Source organism: Mustelus asterias, chromosome 11 (assembly GCF_964213995.1).
Source record: "Mustelus asterias chromosome 11, sMusAst1.hap1.1, whole genome shotgun sequence".
Lineage (NCBI taxonomy): Eukaryota > Metazoa > Chordata > Chondrichthyes > Carcharhiniformes > Triakidae > Mustelus > Mustelus asterias.
Window position 1 is genome coordinate 50,757,216 of NC_135811.1, and position 25,407 is coordinate 50,782,622.

Sequence of the window (25,407 nt, forward strand, 5' to 3'; positions counted from 1 at the left end):
TGTTTGTTTATACTTTTATGAAGTATGTTTGGGATATTTTTCTGTGTTCAAAGCACAATAAAAGTGCAGGCTATTGTGGTTTGCATTGGGAAAATGGTAAGATCACCATAATGAAGTAAATTCTATCATTAAATATATTGCGTGCTTGCTTAACTTGAGCATTGATAATGTGCTGGTTTTTCTGTTTGCCCAAGAATTAGAGCACCATTGTATGTAAAGTTACTTTTGCAACAAGGCCAATATGTCTACAAATGCTTTCCAAGATTAGGAACAAACGGTAATATTCAGTGTCGAAGCCAGCATGACCTATATTTATGCACTGATGAAGTGCCTTTTGACTAACGGAGCTCCAGCGTGTGTCATGCTGTGATGCATGTTGAATTTGCACAAGTTGGATCCACAAGTTATTCAAATGTTTGACAAATGATATTCCATTGCTTCCTTTGTGGATCCTGGAGCCAGCATATGCAGAGTTAATTTTAATTTGTCAACTCTGTTTATTGAGTTGCCATTACATTTATGATACGGTGTGAAAACTGCTTGTACATTCTACCATCCATCAGGTCATCCAAAACTAATTGCTAACTAAGATCCAATCCTGTTTGTGTATCACGCTTGAACTCACTGACCTTGATTTTTAAAAAAAAACTTTGATCCTTGTGCAAATACCTCTATCTCTCCTCCTCTCTCACTTCCAACAGCCCACAGCTCTCAATACTCCTCTCATTCTGGCCTCTTGAGCATCTTGATTTTAATTGTCCCCACCATTGGCAGTCACGCTTCAGGTGATTAGGCCCTAAGCACTGGAATTCTCTCCCTCAACTCCTCTGCCTTTCAGCTTCTCTTTCCTACTTTTTAAGGCACGCTTTAAAACCTACCTTTTTGGTTGTCTTCCCTTGTATCACCTTGCATCACTAGGTGTCATATTTTGATTTTATGCTGTCTCTGTAAAGTACCTTGGGATGTTTTAATATGGTAAATCCACTAAGCTGTTGAATAAGTTGTGGATCCAATCTGTGGTTTTGAAGCTGTAATTATCAATCTCAATCACAAATAATATGAACCACCACCTCTATCTCTCCCTGCCCATTGTCTTAGGCTAAACAGACTATCCACAACTTTCTGTCCAATTTGACCATAAGGTGAGCTACTCGCTCCATTTCCTCCATACAAGACCATCTATGTCCACCTCTGACATCGTCTGGCACCACCCCTATCTCAACTCATCTGTTTTTGATACACTAATCCATGCCTCTGTTTACTGTGACCATTCCAGTGCTCCACTGGTTTGCCCCTTGCCTCCGTAAACTTCAGCTTGTCCAAAATGAAGCTGCCTGCATCCCAACATTTACCACGTTCTATTGTATCCGTTGCTCCTTTGCTTGCTGACCTATGTTGGCTCCTGGGCTGGAACGGCCTCTATTTCGTTTTTAGAAATCTCCTTTCATCCTTGTTTTCTCCATTTCTGGCTTCCTGCATATCTGTATTTTCATTGTTCCATCACTGGCTGAGTCACTAAACTCTGGACTAACTCCCTGAGCTTCTCTGCCCCTCTCTCTCCTTTTAAGGTACTGTTTAAAACCTACTGCTTTGCTAGTAACGTCGTGTTTTCTGTGAAGTACCTTGATTTCTTATTATGTTAACTGCAAGCTGTTGTTGTGATTTCTTAATACTCAAACCTCAGACCCCACACTCCTTTATTTTAGCGAGCAGCAATTTCACTGAGCACCTCAACTGCGTGTAAAGCAGATAATTGCAGATGTTCTCCGTGTTGAAAGTAGAAGCTGTAAACTGCTTGTAGAATGTGGCAACGATGAGCCAAGTAAAAATCTTTCCAAGTAGAAGGTATGGTCATTTTAATAGAATTGTCATTGCGTTTCTATGAAAGATTGTGAACTTGAACCACCTTTTGTATCTTGCTACTCTGAAGGTTTTATTGGTATAGGAATGTAACCAGAGTCAATATTACATTTTAAAAGGTGAAATAACAATTGGCCTTAAAGTCTTTGAAGGAGATGTGTTACAGGAAGGTAGATTAAACATAGAAATAATCATCCATCTGCTTGTCTGGAATGAGGATCAGCCTTATCGTTCTGTCCTTGGGACACCGTAACACTCATTTTAAGCCCAGACTGTAATCTGTTGTCAACAATTTAATCTGTTTGAATGGAGTTGCCCTACATTATGCTGTTGGCACTACTAATCGTGTTGGCTCCTTTTTTCTTAATGAACTGATTCATACAGAATACACGTAATAACTAGCATGCATGTGGAAAATAAAATGGAATGGCAGTCAGAATGAGCAGGCAAATGAGTGGATAAAACTGTAGCAACCCAGCTGAAAGTGGGGATTTGGGTCACAAATTCACCAAACTAGCACAGCATAACACTTATTATCCACAGTGGGCATTCTTCATGGTGCTTATATTTGTCCCGTAATGTTGTGATTGGATTTCAGGCAGAACTTGCCTTACATTTGCCATAATTTTCATTTGTCTGTGTGGATGAAATTTTGATTCTGTCGAGGAAAATTCTAATAAAAGGAGAAATTCAATGGGCCTACTTTGAAGTTGCCCCATTTGTGTTAAAGAATCAACTTGTTCCTGCAATAGGTAGAATTTGATTAGAAATTGTTTGGTTTTATTTTTGTATCATCGCTGCACGACAATCCCTTAAATTAATCTCTGACCCAGTTGGAGCATTGTCTATATTACTTACTCCTCAGCTTGGTTCTGTGCCATGTCGGTGTCAATAAAATATTCATAGTGGATAGTCCTGGCACTATAAATGCAAATCACAACGAGATGTTGATCTTCCTGTTAGTCCTCTGACCTTTCTGTTTATGGGCAATGATGCAGCACAAAGTTCATTTATAAAATATTATTTTTGTAGTGGATGTATGTGTGTAGAATTTTAATGACTTCTCATGTCAGTAAACAAAGCCCAGATTGTCCAGATATTGTGGTTTATTCCACACCTTCCAGGTTTGTCTGATGGGCACCTAATATCCAATCAATTGAATTAATGAAACCAAGCTAAGAGATTACTGTCTGTAGAGGTAATGTGAGCGGCACGGTAGCACAGTGGTTAGCACTGCTGCTTCATAGCTCCAGGGACCTGGGTTCGATTCCCGGCTTGGGTCACTGTCTGTGTGGAATTTGCACATTCTCCTCGTGTCTGCGTGGGTTTCCTCCGGGTGCTCCGGTTTCCTCCCACAGTCCAAAGATGTGCGGGTTAGGTTGATTGGTTATGCTAAAAATTGCCCTTAGTGTCCTGAGATGCGTAGGTTAGAGGGGTTAGTGGGTAAATATGTAGGGATATGGGGGTAGGGCCTGGGTAGGTTTGTGGTCGGTGCAGATTCGATGGGCCGAATGGCCTCTTTCTGTACTGTAGGGTTTCTATGATTTCTGAGAGATCTTTCTGTCAGGCACAGATTTAACTATTGTTTGTCCACAACAAGGCAGTTTGAAACTGGTTTCACACTCCAGCATTAAAACACTGTCAAGTCAGATTCCTAATTTAATTCCTGAGTTATATTGCTACTCCTGCACTGTGTAGGCGTGTGTGTATATGCATGTGTGTCTGTAGAGAAGGCTGTTGTCCTGGGGTTGTGGAATCACACCTTAAAATTCTTGGGCTGCCAATTAAGCAGGATTACAAAATCATGTAGTTATTGAACTCAGAATTGATTTCAGAATGTTTGAGCTAAAAAATATACCTCCAAAACATTATTTTTTGAACAAATGCTAAAATCAGACTTGTATTTATCAGCATTAAAATATAAACTCTTTATGAATTCACTTCTGAACTACAGAATTATATGAAAAAGCTATTTTCAAGATTTTCTCTACTCGTGCAAGAATAGTATTTCGTAAGTTGCTTTCAGAAGTCATTAACTTTTTTTGCTTCATTTGATGCTTTGGTTTCCTTGATGGATCTGCAAAAATTATTATTCACATGAAGTGGATTATAGTCGTAGCCCATTTTAGAACATGGATCAGGCATACTCCTCGGATGATCACTCTCATTTAAGGGCGAGAAAGACAGATCTCTCCGACACTTTGGATCTGAAGAGCTGACCTAGTTCTCCCGGAAGGAAAAGGAACCACTGGAGAATATTATTGTCCTCCAGGTAGCTTCCTTAAGTTTTAGCCAGACTATAACAACCTGGATGTTATGAGAATCTGGTCATCTCTCCTCAGTAATGCACCTCCACCAAAGAGTGTTCAGAGAATGATTCTCAAGTTTGGATGCAGTAGACCCAATGAGACAATATATTTTCTAACTTCTATAAAACACTATTATGGAATCAATTGTGCAATTCACAGTTAATGGTAAAGCAATCTCAACATTAATAATCCTAAGAAGGTAAATCTTATTTCTATAAGAAAATTCTGGTTTTAAATAATGTTAGATATTAGAAGGAGTATTCACCTTAAATCCCTGAGTAGAAGGCAGAAGAGTGTAGCGAGATACCATTGTCCAAATTAAGGGGAGAATTATTGTTGTTAAACCATAGTAGGTAACACCTTTACCTTGAGATCTGCTGGAATGAATCAGAAGAATCTAAAAAACCAACTGAGGTTTATATCGTAAGAGCTGAATCACCAGGAAGCACGTTGAACACGTGCTGACAACATCCTTTGAGCAAATAGGATACTTGAAGATGCAGATGGTGACAACTTCCTTGCTGCACAATTATCTCAAGATTGGAGCTCATTTTCCTCAATGGCTGCTTTAGGGGCACTCTTAAAATTTGAAGTTGTCCATTAGACTGTGGTAGCTTACAATTCTTCAATGCCTGACTGAGGTGATATATACCCATGATTTGCAGAGACCACTTTCTGTCAGAAACCAGTTCCTGTTTCTGTCTTGTGTTAGAGGATATACCATATCCTAAGCCAGATGATAGTATTCTTGAGCATACAATTATATCCAGGCATCTTTTAACTTTTAAACCTTTGTCCAGCAGGTGAACTTTGCTTTTTAATTTTTGATCTCTGTTTCATCGGATCGCACTACTGCATCTGTGCAAAGTATGGATTCCTTTGCGTGCACAGATGTCATGCATGTTCTTTAGTCTGTATTTGTGGTCTTATAATAGGGTAACAATAGGGTCATCAATGGTGACTTTAGGAACGTGATTTAAGGGAGGGAAAATCAATGCGTTCATACCTCTATTCTGTGTGTGTGTGTAATTAGGTGTTGGTTTTACTATGTCTCTGCGTTTATCACTTGTGATGTGGAGATGCCGGCATTGGACTGGGGTAAACACAGTAAGAAGTCTCACAGCACCAGGTTAAAGTCCGAAAGCTAGTGGCTTTTGCTACAAATAAACCTGTTGGACTTTAACTGGTGTTGTGAGACTTCTTACTCTGTTTATGACAACTAATTCTGCAAAGGAAGGGGAAAAATGTTTGGTTGTTTGGGGGGGGGAGGGGGTGGGTTGCAGTGGGAGGGAAGAAAGGATTTGTGTAATTTCTTAAAAGGACTCAATTTTTGCCCATGATATCTGGTTCATCGAGGAAGGAAATATTGTTCCTTTCTCCTTTATGCAGTGCTTCAATATGGATTGCATTTTGCCTTCACGCAAATATGGCTTTTGCATGGCTCATACAATGAACAGGAATGTAAATATAGGAGAAAATTCAATTTTAAATGTTTCAAGATGCTGATTAACATTTATTAGTGTCACAAGTAGGCTTACATTAACACTGCAATGAAGTTACTGTGAAAATCCCCTAGTGCCACACTCTGGCGCCCGTTCAGGTACACTGAGGGAGAATTTAGCACGGCCAATGCACCTAACCAGCACGCCCTTCGGACTGTTGGAACATTGTTGTCATCTCCATTGAATTAAATTTATGATCTCTTTCTGAGTACTCGTATAGTGCAACTACCTGCATATCTTTTATATCCAAATTATTTTGCAAGTTTGGGATGTTTTGGTGCTACTACTTGCTCACATTTATAAGAATCTGTTGCAGAATTAATCTGCATAAAGCAAAGTTGATTGTCATTTTGGGATGATGCAGTTTACTAAGTTGCAGCTGAAGTCCTGTGTAATTGCATCTGAGTTGTGCTGGAGCAGTTGAACTAGGATCTTGTCTGGGTGAATGTGGGAAATCGTAGAATCCCTACACTGCAGAAGGGGCCATTTGGTCTATCGAGTCTGCAACCAACTCTCTGACAGTGTGTCTTATCCAGGCCCTCTCCCCTGCCATATCCCTGTAACCCCACACATTTACCATGGCTGACCCATTTATTTATTAGTGTCACAAGTACGCTTACATTAACACCGCAATGAAGTTACCGTGAAAACCCCCTAGTTGCTTCACTCCGGCGCCTGTTCAGGTACACTGAGGCAGAATTTAGCACGGCCAGTGCACCTCACTTGCACGTCTTTGGACTGTGGGAAGAAACTGGAGCACCCAGATAAAACCCATGCAGACACTCAAGGCTGGAATTGAACCTGGGTTCCTGGCGCTGTGAGGCAGCAGTGCTAACCAGTGTGTCACCAAGTTGTCTCTATGCCACCGTGCTGCTTCTCATTGGAGAGTCTAGAACTTGGGGTCACTGTTCAAAAATAGGTGGTCACTCACTTAAGAGATGAGGACAATTTTTTTTCCTTGAGTCGTGAGTCTTTTGAAGTCTTCTTCAAAAGGCAGTGGAAGCAGCCTTTGAACATTTTTAAGGTAGTGCCAGATGGATCCTTGATTAACTGGGGGATAAAAAGTTATCAGGTAGACAGGAATGTGGGGTTGAGAGATTATAATCGGATCAGCCATGAACTTATTGAATGGCAGAGCAGGCTCAAGGGGCCACGTGGCCTACTCCTGCTCCTAGTTCGTATGCACTACATTTTTGGTAATTATTGAATTAACAGTGAAATATGCTCCATTTTCCTTAGTTTGAGGGTTGGTTGTATGGTTACGGTACTGGAGAAATTTTGCAGTAATTTTGCAGATTTGCATTTGTCCCACTCCCCCCTCTGAAGCATGCAGATGAAAATGTCAGTAGCCTGGGTAAAATTGAAGATGTAGGCCTACCCAAAGTTGTTTACTAAAGCCTCTTTCTTTAACACTGAGTGCAGTGGCCATTTGTTCTGCTTATTTCCCATTCCCCCTCTGAAATAATTTGTGTAGTGCCTGATCTCATTTAAGTATGTAGTCGATGGGTTAGACTGTCGAGTGCTGTTATTCTCTCTGACAGAATGGTTTACTGTTCTAGTCAAATGCTGTATACCAGTCAATGTATCTGTGTTCGACAGAAGGCACTTGCACCTGAATTCTAACATAACACCATTTTCAATTTGAAATTGAACTTGATAGCTTTTGAAATGTTCCCTTGAAAATTTATACTCATTGACATTCAATAAATGTTCACGGGCAGTTCATTTAATTAATGGACAACAACTTGTATAACAGTTGATGTGTAATAAAACATACTAAGGTGCTTTGCAGGAACATGGTGGATGCTGAGCAGGTAGTAACAGAGAAGCTGGATTGTGTTACTTCTGGCTTGGTGATCGAAGTAAACTTTGGTTTGAGGAAACTTTTGACAGTGGAAGAGACTGAAGTGAAGAAGTTTAACAAGAGAATTCTTCAGTGTTGGGAAAGTTTTTTTTTCCCCCTTCATAAGCCCAATGAAAGAAGTGTGGTCTGCACTTGCACTAGATTCACCCCTGCTCTGTCCAAATGCGATTGGATACTCTTTGTACTTTGCCTATTGGAGCTGCTCGTTGTTGGTTATTCTGGCTTGGAACTGCTGTCTGATCGGGCAAGCAAACCATGATGAAGACTCTATTCTTTATACAATATTGCTAAGTTTGGCACGATAGAGGAGAAGGAGTAATCTATGTTAATAAGGACACGGGGATAAAAGATACTATAAGCCAGATTTGCAGTTGGCACAAAAATAGGTGCGCTCGGAAGTTGCGATAAGTAAATAAGCAATTTACAAATGGATATGGGTAGGTTAGGTGTGAGTGGGCCAAAATTTGTCAGATGGAGTTTAATGTGGATAAAAAGTAAAATAAAAGTTTATTTATTAGTCACAAGTAAGGCTTACGTTAACACTGCAATAAAGTTACTGTGAAATTCCCCTAGTCGCCACACTCCAGTACGTGTTCAGGTCAATGCACCTAACCAGTGCATCTTTCAGACTGTGGGAGGAAACCAGAGCACCCGGAGGAAACCCATGCAGACATGGGGAGAACGTGCAGACTCCGCACAGGCAGTGACCCAAGCCGGGAATCGAACCCAGGTCCCTGACGCTGTGAGACATCAGTGCTAACCACTGTGCCACCGTCTGAGGTTATCCATTTTGGTTGGGGAAAATAGCAAGGCAACTTATTATTTAAATGGAGGGAAACTTCTGAGTGCTTCACTGCAGAGGGATATGGGTGTCCTTTTGAATGAATTGCAGGAAACAAGTATGCAGGTAATAATGAAGGCAAATAGAATTTTGGCATTCACTGCTAAAGGAATAGAATATAAAAGTTGGAAAGTGTTGCTGTGACTGTATAAGGCATTAGTGACACTGCAGCTGGAGTATTGTGCACAGTTTCGGCCCCTTCACATGAGGGATAGAATCATAGAAACCCTACAGTGCGGAAGGAGGCCATTTGGCCCATCGAGTCTGCACCGACCACAATCCCACCCAGGCCCTACCCCCACATATTTACTTGCTAATCCCTCTAACCTACGCATCTCGGGACTCTAAGGGGCAATTTTTAACCTGGCCAATCAACCTAACCTGCACATCTTTGGACTGTGGGAGGAAACCGGAGCACCCGGAGGAAACCCACGCAGACACGAGGAGAATGTGCAAACTCCACGCAGACAGTGACCCGAGCCGGGAATCGAACCCGGGACCCTGGAGCTGTGAAGCAGTTGCATTGGAGGTGGTTCAGAGGAGGTTCACTAGATTGATTCCAGAGATGAGGGGATTGTCTTATGAAGAAAGATTGAACAGTTTAGGCCTATTAGAAGAATGTGGGGAGATCTAATTGAGGTATGTAAGATGTGAAAAGGGATTGACAGGGTAGACGTAGAGGATATTTCCTCTTGTGAGGCTATCTCGATCCCAGTTTTAGGGGTAGCAGATTTAAAACCGAGATGAGGAGAAATTACTTCTCAAAGGCTCGTGAATCAGTGTAATTCACTACCCCAGAGTGTAGTGGATGCCGGGACATTGGGTAATTTAAGTAGGAGATAGACAGATTTTAATTAGTAGACAGATGTGTTGAAGGGTTATGGAAAACCACCAGGAGAGTGGAGTTGAGGCCAAGAAAACATCAGCCATGATTGTATTGAATAGCAGAGCAGGCTAGAGGGACTGAATTGTCTATTCCTTCTCCTAGTTCTTGTGTAATGCCCAGAAAAGAAACAAAATGAAAAATCCAATGTAAATGTACAGCAAGTCGATGGATAAGTGATGGGCCCACGTACTACCTAACCTTCCGTTTGACTGGCAAAATAGCAATCCACCTGAATAATAATACAAAGAGGGTGTTTTATTTTAGTGCATTTTGACGCCATGCTTTTGGCACACGGGTTGCTTTTCTTTTTTCCCAACCAAAGTGGATAACCTCGGACTTATCCACGTTAAACTCCATCTGCCAAATTTTGGCCCACTCGCATCTAGCCTATCCATCTCCTTTTGTAAATTGCTTATTTCTTTATCGCACTTTAGTATCCCACCTATTTTTGTGCCATCTGTAAATCTGGCTGTAGAACCTTTTTATCCCTGCATCCAAATTATTAATATAGATTACTCCTCCTTCACCTCTATCCTGCAAAGATTTGAATATATTGAAACATTGCATAAAGAGTAGAGCCGTCACCATGGTGAGCTTTGTATTTGTGGGAATGCTCACATCCGGTAAATGTGCTGCCTTGGGACAATACTTTTCCCCAGGGAAAGTAAATGCATACTGGTTTGCAGGCAGGTTCTGTTTTCTTCCTTTACACGTGACTTGATATTTGTTACCAGTATTAACTTCGAAGCATCCGTTGACTATTTCTGACTGCAACCTTCCATTGGTGAATTAAACCATCCTTGTACTTGATCCAGTTCTGTGTAACTGGCATTTGCATAGTTTTGCTCCTACCTGTCTGTCTAACTGCAGCTAGAACACCCCAAAGATGGTTGTTTCCCTGCTGTGTGCATTTACTTCGGAGGATTCATCTACATGCTACAACCCAAGGGGTCCCAAGCGGGTACAGAGTAGTTTCCACCTGTAAGAGTGACAGCACTCCGGTCCATGGACCTAATACTTCCTTTGATCCGCAACTAATTGCTCTGTAACGTTTCTTGGTACAACTTTTTAAAGGCTATGCTGGCTTTGCAGAGACTGCAGTGTAGATATACTGAATGTTACCTGAACTCAAAGGGTTAAATTATGAACAATTGCACAAATGTGGCTTATATCCCTGGAATTTAGAAGGTCAAAGGTAATTTGATTGTAACTTTCAATATATTAAGAACAAAATGAGTCGATTGAGGAAAAACTAATTCCACTCATGGTGGAGTCTAGGACTCAGGAACATAACATAAAAGTTGAAGCAAGACCTATCACGAGTGAAATTAGGAAATACTTTGCACATAAAAGAGTAGTATAGGTTTGGAGTTCTTTTCCACAAACTACAGTTAGTGTTAGATTATTGATCTGAAATGTCAGATTAATACATTTTTGTTAATCGGAGGTATTAAGGGGGTGTGGGCCAAGTAGAGCATGTGGAGTTAGATTGCAGATCAATGATTGTGTTGGCCTGAATCTTGTGAGCTCTCTCCAATTTTTACTAATGCACCATAGAAAGCATTCTTTCTGGCTGTATCACAGTTTGGAATGGCTCCTGCTCTGCCCAAGACTGCAAGAAACTACAAAAGGTCGTGAATGTAGCCCAATCCATCATGCAAACCAGCCTCACATCCATTCACTCTGTCTACACTTCCTGCTGCCTCAGAAAAACAGCCAGCATAATCAAGGACCCCACACATCCCGGACATTCTCTCTCCCACATTTTTCCGTCAGGAAAAAGATACAAAAGTCTGAGGTCATGTACCAACCAACTCAAGAACAGCTTCTTCCCTGATGCCATCAGACTTTTGAATGGACTTGCCTCGCATTAAGTTGATCTTTCTCTACACCCCAGCTATGACTGTAACAATGCATTCTGCACTCTCTCATTTCCTTCGCTATGAACGGTATGCTCTGTAGAGCAGGCAAGAAATAATACTTTTCACTGTATACTAATACATGTGACAAATCAAATCGGTGGTAATGATGAGCAGATTGCCGCTGTACTCGAATTTCCCCAACTTGACGCTGCTGCATGTTTCTTCCTGGGTCTTCTGATCCTGGTTGTCACCGAAATCTGCAGTACAGCGTCCATTGGGGAACAGTTGGAGCAGAATGGAGTCAGGAGAAGATAGGACAAGCCATCTTTTCAGAACCTAGCTGCCGTATTGTTAAGTTTAAAGGCCCAGCTCATTTCTGTTGCCGTTACCTTTTCCTAGAAATAAAGGCCAACTGAAATTGGACAAAGCCACTCAAAACATTTGTGAGATTTGCTAAAAGCTATGTTCAGTTGGTTTCTTTAATTTTACCCATATACCATAGCAAATGTGCCGTCTATGGGACATGGGAAACTCCGTTCAGCCTACAAGACTGGTCAGAAACAATGGAAGCCCAAAATCGATTTCAAAAAAGAGCAAAAGAAATTCGGGGACGTAAACGTCTCTCCCAATTGTAGTACAATGTGTATTTCTGTTCTTTTAAATTTGTCACTTTTCAGTCTTCTAAGAATGTTTTGCTACCTTACTTCTGAGGAAGTTTATTCATGGCCCATATGCAATAAGTTTGAACTGCAAATAAGTACTTAACACATTTAAAAGAATCCTGGTCAATCAATGGAATGCAGGGAGGGAGGCCAGAGAATGAAGAGAAAATCCATGTAATCTGTTTGACCACTTGAATAATCCTTCTGCTCACTGATCTGACTGACATTGAAGGTTGTGGAGTTAGCTGGAGACTACTAGACTAGTACATCTGAAGGATTTTGACTCGCAGTAAAGCAGCAATATTTAAGTGTGAACAAGGGAGGTGATGGCCTAGTGGTATTATCGCTAGACTATTGATCTAAAAACTCAGCTAATATTAGGGGGACCCAGCTTCGAATCCCACTGCGGCAGATAAATTTGAATTCAATTTTTAAAAAATCTGGAATTAGGAATCGATTGACCATGAAACGATTGTCGGAAAAACCCATCTGGTTCACTAATGTCCTTTAGGGAAGGAAATCTGTCACCCTACCTGGTCTGGCCTACATGTGACTCCAGAGCCACAGCAATGTGGTTGACATTTAGCTGCCTTCTGAAATGGCCTAGCAAGCCACTCAGTTGTACAAGCTGACCACTCAAGGGCAACTAAGTATGGGCAATAAATGAAATCATAGAAATCATAGAAACCCTACAGTGCAGAAGGAGGCCATTCGGCCCATCGAGTCTGCACCGACCACAATCCCACCCAGGCCCTACCCCCACATATTTACCCGCTAATCCCTCTAACCTACGCATTTTAGGATTCTAAGGGGCAATTTTTAACCTGGCCAATCAACCTAACCCGCACATCTTTGGACTGTGGGAGGAAACCGGAGCACCCGGACGAAACCCACGCAGACACGAGGAGAATGTGCAAACTCCACACAGACAGTGACCCAAGCCGGGAATCGAACCCGGGACCCTGGAGCTGTGAAGCAGCAGTGCTAACCACTGCGCTACCGTGCCGCCCAAATGCTCAGTAAGAAGTCTCACAACACCAGGTTAAAGTCCAACAGGTTTATTTGGTAGCAAATACCATAAGCTTTTGGAGCAATGCTCCTTCGTCAGATGGAGTGGTCTCTGTTCTCAAACAGGGCACAGACACAGAAATCAAATTACAGAATACTGATTAGAATGCAAATCTCTACAGCCAGCCAGGTCTTAAATGTACAGACAATGTGGGTGGAGGGAGCATTCAACACAGGTTAAAGAGATGTGTATTGTCTCCAGACAGTACAGCTTGTGAAATTGTGCAAGTCCAGGAGGCAAGCTGTGGGGGTTACTGATAATGTGACATAAATCCAACATCCCGGTTTAGACCGTCCTCATGTTCCGCACACATGAGGACGGTCTAAACCGGGATGTTGGATTTATGTCACATTATCAGTAACCCCCACAGCTTGCCTCCTGGACTTGCACAATTTCACAAGCTGTACTGTCTGGAGACAATCCACATCTCTTTAACCTGTGTTGAATGCTCCCTCCACCCACATTGTCTGTACATTTAAGACCTGGCTGGCTGTAGAGATTTGCATTCTAATCAGTATTCTGTAATTTGATTTCTGTGTCTGTGCCCTGTTTGAGAACAGAGACCACTCCATCTGACGAAGGAGCATTGCTCCGAAAGCTTATGGTATTTGCTACCAAATAAACCTGTTGGACTTTAACCTGGTGTTGTGAGACTTCTTACTGTGCTTACCCCAGTCCAACGCCGGCATCTCCACATCAATAAATGCTAGCCAGACAGCGCTGCTCATTTCCCGCCAACGAATAAAAACTTGAAAAATTAAAATTGAAGTTGTTTGTGCAGTATTCTCACAAGAAGCTGGTTTATTTAATTTGAAATGTTGTGTTGGATTATCAATTTGCCATCTTGATTTTGTTCCTGTCTAACTTGTGAACAGTTTCCTTTGTAAGATTTATTTTCCTGCCCTGCTATATTTCATTGTGGTCATTGCAACAAGGTGACCACAGCCTCTGACTTTTGGTAGTAAATTCGTTTGCTCAATGAAAATCTATTAATCTGCTTGTCAAAGTATCCCAAAGTTTTTATCGCAGTGAGTTTGGAAGATACTTTGGGTAGAAAAACAAAGTATTACAGGGTTAATCTGAACTGATCCGAGACACTTGAGCATGAGTTGTTCATTAAAGCTGCTGTGTTCTACTTCCGTTGCTGCAGACAATGATCCACTTAGGGCTTAATGAATCCAACATACATCTGTTGCTATTAAACAAAGAGCAACCAACAAACTAAATGGAAATTCTTTGGCAAGTAAGAGTTGTGTAATGGAAAACAATTGAGTCACGCTCTGTTGCACTTCCAGCAGGCAACTAGGAATGTGGAAACTTATGTGGTGCAAAGCTGTCAGTCAAAGCAGGGACTTTATCTTAGAAATCTTAGAAACCCTACAGTGCAGAAAGAGGCCATTCGGCCCATCGAGTCTGCACCGACCACAATCCCACCCAGGCCCTACCCCCGTATCCCTACATATTTACCCACTAATCCCTCTAACCTACATATCCCAGGACACTAAGGGCAATTTTAGCATGGCCAATCAACCTAACCCGCACATCTTAGGACTGTGGGAGGAAACCGGAGGAAACCCATGCAGACACGAGGAGAATGTGCAAACTATCTTGAGATTCCTCACTTCAGCTGTTTTCATGTCTGGATAGTTTGGAAAGACTTGTGTAAATAGCCACCCCTCACCTCTTTGCTATGGTATCTACCATTTAACTATGTCTTGACTAAACTAAGGGGGCATTAGAATCAAAGGTACAAATGTACTCATGACACCAGCTGGCTTTGATTCTGATATTCACATAATTCAAACATACTTTAGAGGCCAGGAAGGCTAAAAGAGACAATTAGATTGACAAAGGTCCTGTAATTGAATTGTGAATCTCAACAGAAATTGGATAATTAATGCAGAATATTTTGAATCCTTGAGAGATCGGGGCTGGAATTCTATGATGTCATATGTCCCGCTACCGCTGCCAGTGAAAATTGAGAATTTTATGCTCAGCCAAATCTCCATTTGCAACAACGGGACTGGAGAATTCCAGCCACGGATGAGGTTGGAGAATCCTGACCCTGAGTTAAATTCCCAATTTTGATCTCTACTTTGAGGTAAGAAATTTACTTTCAAATGATTTGATTTATTATTGTCACATGTATTATCGTACAGTGAAAAGTATTGTTTCTTGCGCGCTATACAGACAAAGCATACCATTCATAGAGAAGGAAATGAGTGTGTGCAGAATGTAGTGTTACAGTCATAGCTAAGGTGTAGTGAAAGATCAACTTAATGCGAGGTAGGTCCATTCAAAAGTCTGGCAGCAGATAAGCTGAGTCAGTTGGTACGTGTCCTCAGACTTTTATATCTTTTTCCCAACAGAAGAAGGTGCAAGAGAATGTCCAGGGTACGTGGGGTCCTTAATTATGCTGGCTGCTTTTCCGAGGCAGCAGGAAGTGTAGACAGTGTCGATGGGTGGGAGGCTGATTGGTGTGATGGACTGGGCTTCGTTCACGACCCTTTGTTTCTTGCGGTCTTGGACAGAGCAGGAGCCATACCAAGCTGTAATACAACCAGAAAAAATGCTTTCTATGGTGCATCTGTAAACATTGGTGAGAGTCGTAACAGACATGCCAAGTTTCCTTAGTCTCCTGAGAAAGTAGAGGCGTTGGTGGGCTTTCTTAACTATAATGTCGGCATGGAGGGATCAGGAGAGGTTGTTGGTAATCTGGACACCTAAAAACTTGAAGCTCTTGACCATTCCTGTCAACGTAGACGGGCATATCCTCCACTTTGCTTTGTTGACGTTGAGGGAGAGATTATGGTCGTCGCACCAATTCACCAGATTCTCTATCTCTTTCCTGTACTCTGTCTTGTCATTGTTTGAGATCCGACCCACTTTGGTGGTGTCATCAGCAAATTTGAAAATCGAGTTGGAAGGGAATTTGGCCACACAGTCATAGGTGTATAAGGAGTATATTAAGGGGCTGAAGACACAGCCTTGTGGGGCACCAATGTTGAGGATGATCATGGAGAAGGTGTTATTGCCTATCCTTGCAGGTTGCGGTCTGTGGGTTAGGAAGTTCAGGATCCAGTCACAGAGGGAGGAGCCGAACCCAGGCCATGGAGTTTGGAAATGAGTTTCATAGGAATAATGGTGTTGAATGCTGAGCTGTAGTCAATAAATAGGAGTCTGACATAGTGTCTTTGTTATTTCGGTGTTCCAGGGTTGAGTGTAGGGCTAGGGAGATAGCGTCTGCTGTGGAACTGTTGTGGCGGGAGGCGAACTGTAGTGGATCCAGGCAAGCTGGGAGACCGGAATTGATTCGTGCCATGACTAACCTTTTTGAAGTACTTCATAATGATGGGTGTCAGAGCCACCAGACGATAGTCATTAAGGCACGCTGCCTTGCTTTTCTTTGGTACAGGGATGTTGGTCATCATCTTGCAGCAGATAAGGACCTCAGATTGGTGTAAAGAGAGTTTAAAAATGTCTGTGAATACCCCTGCCAGCTGGTCTGCGCAGGATCTGAGTGCTCGTCTGGGTACCCCATCCGGGCCAGTCGCTTTCCGTGGGTTGACTTTTGAGAAGGCTGCTCTGATGTCTGCAATGGTGACCTCGGATACAGGCTCATCCGAGGCTTCCAGGGTGGAGGGCATGCTCTCATTTGGAATGGGCTGCAGATGACCAGTTTCTATGTTTCAAGATTCCAACTATTGGTATCCTTCTGGATCTTCTTGGCAAGTCCTGGATCACGTGAGAAGTTGGAAAATTACCAAATAAGATGGATGGGGAAATGGCAGGAAGAAAAGGAGAATTTATCTGTTGATTGGGACTATGCATGGAAAATAAAGTATAGACTATTGCAAATTGCAATTGTCACTACGTTTTGCCTGATCGTCTCCATATCCTTCTCAGAGACTGAGGTACAGATAGGTTAAATGAGTGGGGAAAAAGGTGACGCGCAGGTCAGGAGTAGGCTATTTAGTCCCTTGAGCCTGTTCGCCATTCATTGTGATCATAGCTGATCTGTGATCTAACTCCTTGTCCACCTTGCCAAACCTTCTTTGACCGCATTGATCAAGCATCAGCTGTTATTTGTGATAGAGTTCCAAACTTCTCCCACCATTTGGATGTAAAAGCATTTCTTCGTTTCACTCATGAATGGTCTGGTTCTGATTTTTGGACTACACTCCCTAGTCCTAGACTCCCCAATCATTAAAAAAAAAAGTTTATCTCTGTTTCCTTATCGGTTCCTCGTAGTATCTTGGAAAACTTGGATCAAATCACCCGTAACATTCTAAATTCCAGGGACTATCCTTATGTGTAATCTCTCATAATGTAACCCTAGCATTTTTTTATTCTTTCATGTGATATGGGCATTGCTGGCAAGGCCAGCATTTGTTGTCCATCCCAACTTGCCCTTCAATTGAGCGGCTGGCTTGGTCAATGCTGAAGGCAGTTAAGAATCAACCATGTTGCTATGGGTTGGGATTCAAATGTAGGCTAGACCAGGTAAGGATGATAGATTTCTATTAGTGAACCAGATAGATTTATACAATAAAGCAATGACAGTTTCATGCTCACTATTACTGAGCTTTCAATTTCAGATTACTTTAAATTTAAATTCCACCATCTGTTATGGTGGGATTTGAACCTGTGTTGTCGGAGCATATACTGCATTACTAGTCCAGTGACAACCACTGTTTCCCCCAAGAGGCTGGAAGAACTGTTTGGTCTACTATTCCTTGTGTTCCTGACTTTGTGTTGTAGGAAACTTTGACTGAACCCAGAATATAATCCATAGGAACAAAGGCTTCAAATCCAAATTAACAAAAATCCTTGACAGATATTGTGGGGATTTATGCGACTGAATGTTTGGCCTTCCATTAACCTTTGACTAGACTGTTTCACCTTCTGTCCTCCATATATATGTACAGTTTGTACATCCATTTTCTCTCTGTGCCTCTCCTGTGGATACAGAACAGTTTGCACTGTTAAAAAAGATTCTGTTGTATTATGTATGATACATCATTCGGCTCCAATTTGCACTGGATTGTCGTGGCTGAATATCTCTGGGTATCTTAGGAGATGCATTGTCCGAATATATGTTTGGTTGGTAGATTTCTAAAGCATAATCGTATATTGGGCATGTTTCCATATTTGAAAGGTTGTTGTTAGACTAATTATTAATCTGACACTTCGCTACTGTAATGTCTAATGGCTAGCACCATTGGATCAGCATTTAGGAACCAAGCTGGAGTTGGCTGGACCAGCAGATCATACATGCAGACTGAAATCATGTTAAATTTTTAAAAACATTATCTTGTTGTTTCTTTCCTGCAGGATGTTTTCCACTTATGGACCTTATTTAAAAGTAATGTTGAATTTGGAGAGATTTTGCAATGCAAATACTTGCAGCAGCTTTTGTGAATTCCACATCCGTGTGTTTTATTTTTATTTGCAGGCAAGCCAAATTTAAAATGTATGAAAATCAGCAACTTGACTGCCTTGCTTCTATTTTGTTAGGGTCATTTGGCGTGTAAATTGTTGACCTAAGATTTCAGTACTGTCTTTTTCCCTATTGTTGCCTGGGTCTGTCTTATTCTCTCCATTAAATTTTGTGAAAAGGTTGCATAAAATTGACTTGTATTATTGATGGTGACCTGATGAAAATGTTTAAAATGTGAGAAGATTTGTTTGGTTAGATACAGAGAAACTTTACTCAATTGGTGACACATTCCCCTCTGACTCAGAAGATTGTGGGTTTAACTCCAACTTCAAGACTTGACCATAACAATTCCAGTGCACTAATAAAGGAGGGTTACATTGTTGGAGGTGCCATCTTTTGAATGTGGTGTTAAACTGAGGTCTCATATGAGTGCTCAGGTGGGCATGAAAGGTCCAGTGCCTAAAAACCGGCACCCTCGGAAGAAAGTCTGTGCCAGATTTTGCAACTTGCTGGTTTTTGGTTTGGGCGGGTTGGGCTAGGTCAAGTAAGGCCAAGGGTTGCTTGGACCAGTCGAGCACGGGAAAAGATTGATGCAAACCTGGTGACTAACTCAGCACGCCAATGCAGCACCTCGCCAAACAAGGCAGTAAATTATTTTAGTCAATTAATAAGAATTAAAATTCATGCTTGGCAGCTTATACAAAGGTCTGGTTTTTTTTGGACATCTTCAGTTTATGGAGAGCCAGATTTGAGACACTACCTGCATTAAGAGCGGGAACTTTGTCTCTAGTATCCTGGCTGGTATTTATCCCTCAATCAAGAGCACAAAAAACAGATTGTTTGGCCATTGCTGTTTATGGGAGCTTGCTGTGCTATAAATTGGCTGCTGCATTTCTTACATTCCAACAGTGACTACACTTCAAAATTGGAAGGAAAACACTTTGAAACATCAGGTCCAGAAAGGTGCTATATAAATGCATGTTTTTGAATATTAAAGATGAATCATTTAGGAGTAAAATCAGAATACAATTTTTCACGTCCATGATGGTAGAAATTTAGAAGCTTTTACCCAAAATATTGTGGTACTAGGATAGTTAGGATGTTGAAGAGAGAGATCAATAGATTCCCTAAGGGTATTCAGGAATGTTGAGCTAAGGCTGGTTAATGGAGCTGAGGTATAGAGCAGCCATGTTCTTACTCTCCATTCCTGTTCTTGTGTGTCTCTATCCTGAAATCAATGGATTGTTTGGGACTATGACTTTCCCATCATCCATTGCCTGAGTGAAAATTATTTTCATTCTCTGGTCCCCTTATGGTAGGGACAGTTTTAACTTGGCTGTACTGTAAACAATGGGAATACCATTTCTTCTTAACATTGCTTTCTCTAGCTCGGTGAAAAGTGGGGAACACAGTAGTGCTAAATAATAGTGGCTGACCTGCCAATGCAGTAATGGCCTGCTTGTAATTAACCTTTTCCTTATGGAGCTGGATTGCAATGATGGCAGCAGATTACATAGCGTGTACAGCACAGAAACAGGCCATTTGGGCTAACTGGGTCCACACTAGTGTTTATGCTCCGTATGAGCCAATACACCATAAACCTTGGATTCGAGAAGAACCGCGTAATTTATTTTTCAATGTGAAATAACAATGGAGGCAGAAAGTAGTTTTTTTTACCTTTTTTATGTAACTATTAATTCACTTTCTCTATCCTTTGTAAAATGCTGCTGTTTTGTGACATTTGCAAATGCAAAGTCTGGTATTACAAAACAGATCAATGAATGAGCTCATGGGATTAAGTACTTCATAATCTATCCAGTTGTTTTTTTGGTGTCAAGGCAGTGGGCTACAGTGACTAATTGAGAAAGCATGATTTGATTAATTTTTAATTGATTTAATTACAGAAATTGTATTGCTACTGTAGGATGCATTCCAAGTAACTGAAAATCTTTTTGAAGACTTGTAAGTGCTTACATCTCCTCCCTGTTGTTTTGTGTGACTGACTGATTAACCCTTGTGCTGCACTTGGTTTGAAGCCAGGTTCAGTGATTCTGCAAGTGAGATGGCATGTAATTGAGGTGGCATACCTAAGTGTTTTCTGCCTCTGAAATATATTCCTTCAGTTATATGGCAGTTCCATGCCTCTGATTTTGGGTTCTTTTGGCAATGGGATTTTACAGTTGTGCCTGTTAGAACCATTAATTTCTGTACCAAGCTATCTCATACTGTGAGATGCCAGTTTAGATTATATGGGTCACAAGTTCTTTGGATATTTGTAGTAACTAATGCTGTTGCCAAATTTAGAATTAGTAGTAGTGTTGTTACTTGATACAGTAAATGCTTTGCCCTGGTGGAACCTGATTAAGCTGGTAACACATTTGAATTGGCCGTAACATTTTGTTTTCAGTATTGGGAATCCTTAAGGAATGAAACAAATGTGTGCCCTTAAATGCTATTGAAATCACAGAATGGGCTTGTTGTGTCTGTGTCCTTTTTCTGCAAGAGTAATTCACCTAGTCCCATTCCCCTGCCTTTTTCCCCATAGCTCTGTAAATTTTCTTTTTCATCTACTTATCTAACACTGTCTTGAAAGGACTCTGCCTCTAAGATTTTAACAGCTTGCTGCGTGAAAATGTTTTTCCTACTGTCACTGCTACTTGTTCTGCCACCCACCACCCTCCTTCAACTCTGTGTTCTGTGGCGCTCAATCCTTCTGCCAACGGGGATAGTTTCTCCCTATCTAGTCTGTCGAAACTCTTAAGATTCTAAATATCTTAATCAAGTCTCGTAATCTTCTCCTCCTTCAGTGAGAATGAGCTGCAGCTTCTCCAATCTATTCACGTAACTGAAGTTCCTCATTTGTTGCAGGGAACATTATAAAGTTCCAGGAGCAGAGGAAATAAGTACATTCTTCAGAGACTGGATGAAACCTGTTAAATTATTTAAAATGTCAGTGGTGCTGTATTCAGGATATTGGCAATCTCAAAAATGAACATCACATTGGGAGCTAAAATCAGCTGTTTCTTTTTAATATCTGTTCTTTGATGCACCAAGATTATAGCCTTATGGGTGTAATCTGTCAGCGTAGTATGGGGTTGAATATAATAGAGCATGATGTTCATAGTTGTAGCTGTAAAGTGTTGAAAGAACTTGAGATATTTTGTGGAAAACACATTTTGAATGTAAAATGTGCTTGTATATTAAATGCTAAAGTAACTTTCAGAATTCATTTCACTTTTGATGGGGCAATGTCTGTAGCCAGCAGGTAGTTTTAATTTTAGATGATGCAAATTAATTGCTATGTTCCTGTGCATTTACACATCCTTCAAAAGGTAGAACTCCACATGTCACCTTCTCTTCAGATCTTGTCCAGATTAAAATTGTTTGAAAACAGAAGCTGAACATGGTGAATCTTGAAAAGGGTACTATAGACTTAATTACTTGCATTGTTCAGGATCTGTCGTGTTTTGTTTCTGATGTTTTTCTTGATTGTCGGAAACTTTGAAGGTGGATGGATATCTCAACAAAAATGGAGTTTTGTTATTCACTACCTTTATTTTGGAACAGTGGAAACTGTGCTGTGGTAATGGACACTTTGGTATCAATGAAAAGTGGTTTTGAATGTGTACTGATGTAAAAAAAAAGCAGTATAATTTGGGAGAGAGCCAACGATTATGCTCTTGGTGCACTAAAGCCAAGCAGTGTGGTGAACTGCTTGCAAGGTTTTGGCATTGTGTCAAATGGTCCACTTCAATCTATTTGTGAAACGAGGTGAAAAGCTGAGTGATCTGGCATTATCTAAATTTGGTATTTAATCATTTTTCATTTTTCTAAAAGTCACGATTGGCAATCGGGCAGAGTCAACATGGTTTTGTGAAGTGAAAATTATGTTTTAACTAATTTATTGGGGTTCGTTGAAGGAGTCATGTTTTTGGATAAAGGAGAACCGATGGATGTACTGTACTTGGATTTCCTGTCCACTATCTCGCTGTGTACCTTCTGGACTACTATATCTCCATCATCCCTTTTCCTTTGTAAACACGGCGACAAAATATTAATTGAAAACCCTTCCCTCTGCATTTACACATGAGTTCCCTTCTTCATCTCTGGTAGGTTTTCGTTAACTAACCTTTTGCCATTAATATATTGGTCAAACATTTTTAGATTTTCTTCAACTTTACTTGCTAATCTTTGCTCATGCCCTCTCTTTGATTTCCTTATTACCTTTTTTATTTCATCCCTGCATTTCCTATATTCGTCTAGGCTATCTGCGGTGCATAGTTCTTTGTGCCTATTGTATAATTTATTTTTCTGTTTGACCTTCCCCTGTATTCCTCGATCGCGTGCGTCTAGATTTGGCAGAACAACACTTATTTTTGGAGGGACATGTTGATTTTGTACAGTTAGGATCTCGCTTTTTAGTGCTTCCCACTGATTTATTCTAGAAGTGTCCAGTCCACCTCAACCAAGTCTCTTCTCATTCCTACAAAATTTGCCTTTCTCCAGTTCAAAACATTTACTCTTGTTTTATCTCTGTCCTTTCCCATGGTAAGGCTAAATCTAACTGAATTGTGATCACTATCTATGATACGGTCGCTAACTGTCACTTCACCCACTTTGTTGCCAAATACTGGTCTAGAATTGCATCTCTTGGGTTTGTCACTAATTGATTGAAAGAAAAATCCTGGACGCGCTGCATGAATTTTTGTCTCTTAGTGCCCGTTGTATTGTTTGAATCCCAGTTGATGTAGGGATAGTTGAAGTCTCCTCACATTATTGCCCTCTTGTTCTTGCAGGCAGAAATTTGCCAACATATTTGTTCTTCTATCTCCTTTTCACTATTTGGGGGGGCTGTAGTATACTCCCAGTAGTGTGACTGTCCCTTTTTTTAAATTTCTAAGCTCAACCCCATCAAACCTCGTTTGTTGACCCGTTTTTAATACATTATCCCATCTAAGAACTGGAATTGATTCTTTAACCATTAGTGCTTCTCCCCCTCTTTTATCTCTCACTCCCACTCTATCATGTCTGAAGACTCTATAACCAGGGACCTTCTATAACCTTCCATGGTTTTCTTTTTCAACTCAACTTCCTGGAATTCCCTCCATCAAGAATTCTTACTTGCTCTCTGCTTTTTAATTCTATTTCCTCCTTTTAAAATGCTGTTTCAAACGTCTGATGAACTTATGGTCACCATGTGTAACTCTGTCAGATTTTGTTTGATGTTCCTGGTGAGATGTTGGGACATTTTAGAACGTTCGAGGCACTAAATAAATTCATGTTGTTGAGTTAGGAGTGTCAACTGTTAACATTTTCATATCTGTTCTACACTGTGAATCGGATAAATTATTTGCACTCAGCAGGTTATCTTTTAGTTGTGAACTTTTGGTTGATATTTTCACACATCTGAGACGCTAGGATGATTAAGTCACTATTGGCAGGGCACTTAAATTCAAGGCAATCAGGCAGTTAATGTTTCAATCAAGTCACCTCTTTACTCTTCTAAAGGGATACAAGCCTAGCCTGGCCAACCATTCTTCAAAAGACATCCTGCCCATTCTTGTAAACCTTCTGAACTTCTAACGTATTTGTCTCCTTAAGGAGACCAACATTGTACATAATACTCCAGACATGATCTCGTAAATGCCACGTACAATTGATGCATAACCTCTTGACCTTTTCTTTCAATTAACTTCACAATAAACAACATTCTATTAGTTTTCCTAATTACTTGCTGTATCAAGCATACTAACCGTTTGAAATTCATCCCTCTGAATCTGAGGTCTCTACAATCTCTCTCCATTTAGATAATATGCTTCTTGATTCTTCCAGCAAAACTGGGGAATTTTAAATTTGCCCACATTATATTCCATTTGCCAGATCTTTGCCCATTCACAAAACCTAGCAATGTACTTTGATCGCCTCATGCTCTCTTCACAACTAACTTTCCTACCATTTTCAGCTAATTTAACAACCGTACTGTCGGTCCCTTCATCCAATTAATTTATATAAATTGTAAAATGTTGAGGCTCCGGCACTGATCCCTGTGGCACACCAGCATTATATCCTGCCAGAAAAATCCCCATTCATGCCTGCTGTTAGCAGACCAATCTTCTATCCATGTTAATATAATATCCCCTACACATGAGCTGTTATTTTCTGCAATTATCTTTGATATGGCACCTGATCAAGTGCCTACTGGAGATTTTAGTACAGTACATCCACCGGTTCTCCTTTATCCACAGCATGTGACTCCTTCAAAGAACCCCAATAAATTAGTTAAAACATGATTTCCACTTCACAAAACCATGTTGACTGGGCGGATGTGGCGATGTGTTTCCTCTTGTGGGAGAATCTAGGACTGAGGTCACTGTTCAAAAATAAGAGGTTACCCATTTAAGACAGATGATGATTTTCTGAGGTAGTGTCTTTGGAACACCCTTCTCAAAAAGAGGTGGAAGCAGAGTCTTGGAATAATTTTAAGTCATGGGATCGTAGCTTCTTGATGAACAAGAGGTGTGGTGTGGTGTGGGGGGGGGGCAGCGGGGGTGGGTGAACGGCTGTCTAGGATAGGCGGGAAGCTATAGTCAGGTCAGCCATGATTTTATTGAATGGCAGAGCAAGCTTGAGTGGCGAATGCCTCTTAACTCAAATGTTCATAGAAGGAAAGAAAGGAAATGCTTGACATGCATTTGTAGTCCTTCAAATCATTTTGGAACCCATTTTGGGGAGGGCTGTTGTGGGATGATGGGGCTGCTGTTATGGGATGATTGGTTATTTTCTTGCTGGGAACAAAATAGAGGAAACATTTTGAAGGTATTGGTAATCGGAATTAGAATTATCAGTCACATGTCTCTGAAATAATTGAAACTAAACTCCTATTTTAATTTTATTGTAGGTTTGCCAATACTTCTGCTGGATTGAAGTTGCACTTCGTGAACAGAACTTTTCGACAGTGGTACCAAATTATAATAATATACACTACCCCAGGTATGAACATCAATGTTTGTCTGCTTTAAAGATGGTTTGTTAGGTCCTGGATTTTGTAGCCAGCGACACACACAGGTAGGACACACTACTTACTAAGCTGTCCACAAAGGTTTAGCAGTTTC

The 25,407-nt window shown here is 40.9% G+C and overlaps 1 protein-coding gene across 11 annotated transcripts in view; it reads left to right on the forward strand.

Annotated features, from left to right (window-relative positions):
- LOC144500532 (phosphatidylcholine:ceramide cholinephosphotransferase 1-like) overlaps positions 1–25,407 on the forward strand; it is a 189,251-nt gene that overhangs the window by 79,755 nt on the left and 84,089 nt on the right. For 9 of the 11 annotated variants that reach the window (XM_078223594.1, XM_078223593.1, XM_078223590.1 and 6 more), the window contains exon 2: positions 25,194–25,285. The exons of 1 other annotated variant lie outside the window; for it this stretch is intronic. The gene's annotated coding sequence lies outside the window, so the exon portion shown is untranslated. Of the gene's footprint in view, positions 1–20,199; positions 20,258–25,193; positions 25,286–25,407 lie in introns of those variants that run through there. One more of the 11 variants, XM_078223591.1, reaches the window with a different exon arrangement.